The sequence below is a fragment of the Carcharodon carcharias genome, chromosome 10, assembly GCF_017639515.1.
Source record: "Carcharodon carcharias isolate sCarCar2 chromosome 10, sCarCar2.pri, whole genome shotgun sequence".
Lineage (NCBI taxonomy): Eukaryota > Metazoa > Chordata > Chondrichthyes > Lamniformes > Lamnidae > Carcharodon > Carcharodon carcharias.
This window is the reverse complement of record NC_054476.1, coordinates 153,142,231-153,149,338: the sequence shown is the minus strand read 5'-3', so window position 1 is coordinate 153,149,338 and position 7,108 is coordinate 153,142,231.

Below are 7,108 nucleotides of genomic sequence, written 5' to 3'. Positions count from 1 at the left end.
AAGAGAAAAGTGGCGCAATCTGTTCATCATTTTCTGATAGGTATACCCCTGCATTACTGGTATCATCCTTGTAAATCTTTTTTTGCATCACCTCCTGTGCCTCTAGTCCATTCCCTTTGAATCGGAAATATGCAGTTATTGTTGGTAAAATGCAACATGGATAATTTCATCACTAAACCATTCTGACAGCTTAAGCCAACATTTAACGATCTTGCTTCTTAATGGCAGCAAGTTAACTAACAGTGCAGTTGCTGATTTTCCATTGAGTCTATGTTGTTTGTTTGCATTAGACATTGCTTGAGGCAAGGATCCTTATTTTCTATCCAATTGTGTAAGGGTGAGACAAAAAAAAGTTTTGTAGGTGTTTAATCTGTACAGTTTTTAATTTTAGTTTAACAATGTTGTGTTCAATTTAAAATATATAGACTTGATTTAGGGCAGCAGTGGTCCATTCTGAGTGGATGGCTGGACTTGGGAGGAGAAAAGTGGGAACTTTTTGCAATGTCTTCTGCTTAAAATTCAATGTCAAGTGTTGGCTGTATTGCACTTAATTAGTTGCGCCGACTTCCAGAGTGGAGCTCACCATGTTCATTGCTTAAGCTAGTTCTTTGGATGAGGCACTACAGGGCTGATGATAGGGCTAGTGGATCTGTATCCCATTATAATTCACCATGTTCCCAAGAGAGGGGTAGAAAAGGTGCAAAAAAGGTAAAATTGTTTAAAAAAAAATACATGGAGAATTGCAGGACAGATTTGCACTCCTTGCACTGTGGATTCACACCCTTACATTCCTTATCCACTGATTTCTCACAGAGAGAAAAAGCTGCTAATGCCAGGGGTAGTTGTAGAGCAACACTGAGCATGGACAGAGGCCGCTCACCTGCACACCACACTGGGTGTGAGCACTGACAGAGCACAGGACAGTGGAGATCCCGCAGCAAGTGTTACAAGGAAAATAGTAAAAAAAAAATGGCCCACCCTTGTTCCTATTCTTCCAAGAGAAAATGTATCTTTAAAACACCTCACTGAAAAATAAAATAGACACTGCCACCTCCTCAATCATTTTTTATTCTTGTGGGTATCACAGACAGGGCCAGCATTTGTTGCCCATCCCTAATCGCCTTTGAACTGAGTGGCTTGCTCAGCCATTTCAAAGGGCAGTTAAGAATCAACCTAATTGCTGTGGGTCTGGAGTCACCTTTAGGCCAGACCAGGTAAGGGTGGCAGATTTCCTTCCCTGAAGGACATTAGTGAGCCACATAGGCTTTTACAACAATCAATGATTGTGACTATTACTAATTTTAAATTCATTAATTGAATTTAAATTCCACTATCTGTTAGTTATGGTGAGATTCAAACCCAGGCCCCCAGAACATTAGCCTGGGCCATTAGTTTAGTGATGTTACCACTACACCACCAAAATCCTAATTCAATGCAGGCTAGGTCTGTGAAATATGGAGCAACAGAGACACATCAGTTAAAAGGGAGGGTAAATGCCTTTTTTTGGCTGAAATCAGACTCAGGCCCCTGCATTGTGACCCTGCAGCTGGCCCTCCTGCCATAGCACCAATGGGTAGGAGTCCATGTAAAACCACTCAGGTTGCATGCAGCAGAGAATGTTTGACATGAAATGTAAATGTACATCATAAATATAACCTGTAATGGCAAACATACTGAGGCACATCATGTATAGTATTGAAATAAATTGACCTGTATTGCACTTTACCTAATGTCAAATTTGAAATATCTTGCAATGCACTTTTACAAATTTTATGAGTAAAGTATTTTTTTGGAAAAAAAACCCTGTTACTGGCAACAATAAGTATCTGAGGACAGTTTAGTAGATGGAAGCTCAGGTACTTTAAAAGGTGCTTGTTCACTATTCAGCTTTCATTTTTCCGTTCTAAACGCAATTCTCTTTGGACAACAGAGAGTGATAGTCTTTTGGGGTAATGCAGATTCCCCTTTATCCACCAGAGTTCCCTTCCAGAGGATAATGGAGATCGATAGATAATTGAGGAAGTTCACAACTTCTGACCTCACACAATATGGTTCAGCAATGCCTTAAGCATGGCAATGAAAGCAAGTACAATGCAAACAGCAGAAGAACATAGGAACACAGGAACAGGAGTAGGCCATTCAGCCCATTGCATCTGCTCCAACATTCAGTACCATCACGACTAATCATCCACTTCAGCGTCTTTTCTTCCCACACTATCCCCATATCCCTTTCGTCATTGGTGTTTAGAAATCTGTCAATCCCTGCTTTAAACACACTCAGTGACTGAGCTTCCACGGCCCTCTGGAGTAGAGAATTCCAAAGATTCACAACCCTCTGAGTAAAAACATTTCTCCTCATCTCGTCCTAAGTGGCTTCCCCATTATTTTGAAGTTGTGTCCCCTGGCTCTAGACTCTCCAAACAGGGGAAACGTCTTGCCTGCTTCTACCCTGTCTATTCCTTTAAGTATTTTGTAGGTTTCAATGAGATCACCTCTCATTCTTCGAAACTCTAGAGAAAACAGGCCCAGTTTCCCCAATCTCTCTTCATAGGTCAGTCCCACCGTCCTGGGAACAAGTCTGATGAACCTAAAAAGAAACATTATGTAGTTCAATTTTTCACAAAAATTAGACAAATTACAAACAGAAAAACTGTGCAAAGGGGCATACAAGGCAGTGCCATGTAAAAATCGAAGTGGTTAATCAAAGTTATGGATAATAGGATGGTAGAGAATGGAGTGTCCACTGGATTTTGTGTTACTTCCTCGGCTTTTAACCTATTTTATCTTCAAACCTTCTTGACTCTTTCAGCAAACTCCTCACTGATGTGATGAGGAAGCAATTTTCTGTAAATGCCATTTTGGTTTTCACCGTAAGGAAGTATGTGGGAGTGGTTGGGTGTAATTCATCCTCCTCTCCCTCCCTCCAGGCGAATTATGTAAGTCTAGCATTAGGTGCCTCACTCTGTTCATACTGATGCTTGGGGAGGAGTGACTTCATCCCTGTGCCTGGGCACATTTTGAAACATTTTGGTGTTCTATGGCATTCTATTTTACCCTAAGCTGTATCCTCTTTGTCACCAAGACCTACTTCCATTTCCATTACGTTGCCATCTCCGTCCCTGCCTCAGCTCACCGGCTGCTGACACCCTCCTCCGTACCTTTGTTACTTCCAGACTCAACTATTCCAATGCTCTCCTTGCTGGTCTCCCACCTTATACCCTCCATAAAGTTGAACTCATCCAAAACTCTGCTGTCTGTATCCAAAATCACAGCAAGTTCCATTCACCCGTCACCCCTGTGCTCGCTGACCTGCATTGGCTCCCAGGCTGGTAAAGCATCAATTAAAAGTTTGTCATCCTTATTTTCCATAACGTCTCTGTGCTCCTCCGATTCTGGTCTCTTCTGCACCCGTGATTTCCATCAACCCTGCACTGGTGGCCATGCCTTCAGCTGCTCCGCATATTCCCTCCCTCAACTTTTCTGCCTCTCTCTCCTCCTTTAAGACAGTTCTAAAAATCTACCTCTTTAACCAGGCTTTTGGTCACCTGTCCTAAATCTCCATATTGGGCTTGGTGTCAAATTTTGCCTGATAATGCTCCTGCTGAAGCACCTTGGTATGTCTTGCTACATTAAGGGCACAACACAAGTGTGAACTATTGTTGCATGGGGAATCAGCAGTGTGAGCCTGTGACCTTCTGTTTCATGCCACAGCAACTTGGGGGACTCACTCCATATCACAGCATTGCCCAAGCACTTTATGTATTGCAGACAGCAAAAACATTACACTGGGCCTAAAGGGCTATAGAGAAACCTTAGTTACAATTGTCAGTGACTGGAGCAGTCCAATTCCAGCCTGTTTTTGTTGGTTGTATTGTCGTTCAGTGACTGCTTGGCAGTCTTCACAGTGACAAAGCACCAGCTGTACATGATAAAGCAACATTTGGAAAGCAACATGAAGGGTTTCTCAACCATCTGAATCAAGCTTTAATTTACGCTAAGATAAAGGCAAAGTACTTCGGATGCTGGAAATATGAAACAAAAACAAGAAGTGCTGGAAAAACTCAGCAGGTCTGACAACATCGTGGAAAGACAGAGTTAACATTTCGAGTCCGTATGACTCTTCTTCAGATCTGAAGAGAAGTAGAAATGTGGTGAACTATATACTGTATAAGGCGGGGTGGGACGGGTGAAGCTGGATAGAAGGTCGGTGATAGGTGGAGGCAAAGGGGAGATTGCAAATGATGTCATAAACTAAAGGTCGAAGTGGGTATTGACGGTGGTGATACTGGCTAAAGGAGGTGCTAATGGTGACATTAAGAGTAGAAAGTAGGATGAGCAAGTGACAGATGGTCCTAGTGGGGGTGGGTGGGGAAGGGGACGGTTTGGGAAAAAAGATTGAAATAGGCTAAAAGGTGGGGATAAACAATGAATAAAAATGGAAATACATTTTAAAAATATAATAGTAATAAAAATAGGTGGGAAAAAAATATATATATAAAAATTAAAAAATAAATATTTGAAAAAAGGGGATCCAAAAGGGAATGAGGATGGAGGAGAGAGTTCATGATCTGAAGTTGTTGAACTCAGTGTCAAGCCTGGAAGGCTGTAAAGTGCCTAATCGGAAGATAAAGTGCTGTTCCTCCAGTTTGCGTTGAGGTTCACTGGAACATTGCAGCAGGCCAAGGACGGACATGTGGGCATGAGAGCAGGGTGGAGTGTTGAAATGGCAAGCGACAGGGAGGTCCGGGTAATGCTTGCGGACAGACTGAAGGTGTTCCGCAAAGCAGTCACCCAGTCTGCGTTTGGTCTCTCCAATGTAGAGGAAACCGCATTGGGTGCAGTGAATGCAGTAGACCAAATTGAGGGAAGTGCAAGTGAAATGCTGCTTCACTTGAAAGGAGTGTTTAGGCCCTTGGACGGTGAGGAGGGGGAAAGTAAAGGGGCAGGTGTTGCACCTTCTGCGATTGCATGGGAAGGTGCCGGGGGTGGGGGGGAGAGGGGAGGGGCTGATGGAGGTGTTGGGGGTGATAGAGTGGACCAGGGTATCCCAGAGGGAATGGTCCCCGACAGGGGGAATGAAGGGAAGATGTGCTTGGTGGTTTGTACCATGATGTGTTTGCACTTCCCTCAATTTAGTCTACTGCATTTACTGCGCCCAATGCGGTTTCCTCTACATTGGAGAGATCAAACGCAGACTGGGTGATCACTTTGCGGAACACCTTTGGTCTGTCCACAAGCATGACCCAGACTTTCCTGTCGCTTGCCATTTCAACACTCCACCCTGCTCTCATGCCCACATGTCCGTCCTTGGCCAGTTGCAATGTTCCAGTGAAGCTCAATGCAAACTGGAGGAACAGCACCTCATCTTCTGATTATTAGGCACTTTACAGCCTTCCGGACTTAACACTGAGTTCAACAACTTCAGACCATGAACTCTCTCCTCCATCTTCACCCCCTTTTGGATCCCCCTTTTTTCAAATATTTATTTTTTACTTTTTACATATATATATTTTTCCCCATCTATTTTTATTACTATTATATATTTTTTAAATCTATTTCCATTTTTATTCATTGTTTATCCCCACCTTTTAGCCTATTTCGATCTTTTTTCCCACACCACCCTCTCCCCCGACCAGGTCCATCTGTCTCTTGCTCATCCTGCTTTCTACTCTTAATGTCACCATTAGCACCTCCTTTAGCCAGTATCACCACCATCATTACCCCTTCAACCTTTTGCTTATGAAATCCTTTGCAATCTCTCCTTTGCCCCTACCTATCACTGGTCCTATATCCAGCTTCACCCGTCCCACCCCCACCACCCCCCCACCCCCACCACCCCCTAAACAGTATATATTTCACCATATTTTTACCTCGCTTTAGTTTTGAAGAAGATTCATACGGACTCAAAAGCATTAACTCTTTCTCCCCACAGATGCTGGCAGACCTGCTGAGCTTTTCCAGCACTTTTTGTTTTTGTTTGTTACCCTAGTTTTTAAAGGAGAATTACAGCTAATGCATTTGGCTTCATTGGACAAAAGATTTTTTTTTGACTGCCTGCCAGTTTTGTTGAGTGATTCACAGTTTAATTTTAGACACCTTAAATTGACAGAATCAACATCACTGTACTTCACTGACAGAATTCTCCAGAAGGTTGCCTTCTATTAAGTATAGGAGTTCCTTTATTCACTGATACAATCACTGCCATGCTCTTTTCATTTTTCTTCTCAAAAGGTATATGATTTCCTTTCCAGAACATTACAAGGCAATTACAAATGAGCAAGACCCATCTTATTTCATCCATTCTAAATGACCTTAACAACACTCGCTATGCCTGTCACCACCATTGTGAAGTTTAATTGTTTCTTAAATTATTCCAAGAATTTTTTGGCTCCACTACTATATCTGAAAGCTTGTTTAATGTGTTGATTTAACTTATGGGAATATTTGAGGTTTACATTTCTCATTCCTTTAATTGTTTTTTATACCTCTATGAGATCATCTTGCAAATGTTCCCTTTCCAAATTGGAAATGCCAAATTTCTCCAGTCTTTTCCCCTCATTCTTTGATGCTGGCAATCATCCACATGTTTCTATTCTGCATTCTTTTCAGTGCTTTCCAGGGTTGCCATTCTACATGTGAGTTGTGCAGTATCAGAAGCTATTGATCACAAAGGGCATCGTCGCCACATTCCTCTGTGCAAACCTCCATATTTTCCAGAGAGAAACATTGCAGATTAATCAAGAGCAGGAGACTCAACTCTTTGGCTCAAGTATCTCAACTGCTTTCCCAGTTTCAATGAAGTTAACACAACAGACACCAAGGATCAAATCTGCATGTTCTGTGCATGTTGTTCATCTATTTTAGAACAGTAGAATCCATTAAGGGAGTACGTTAACAGAGAATCTGGTCTAAACACCTGCCAGTCTGTATCTGTTACTAGACGAAGACTTCACCTGAGATAGTACTACTAACTGGGGAAGCAAAATATGGATTTTAGGATAGTTAGGTATTCAGATGAAAAGTTTCACAACCAATCTACATTCCTGTATCTAATCCCGTATTTCCAATGGAGCTTTGGAGCACTATATTTTAAAGTTGTGCGTGTGGA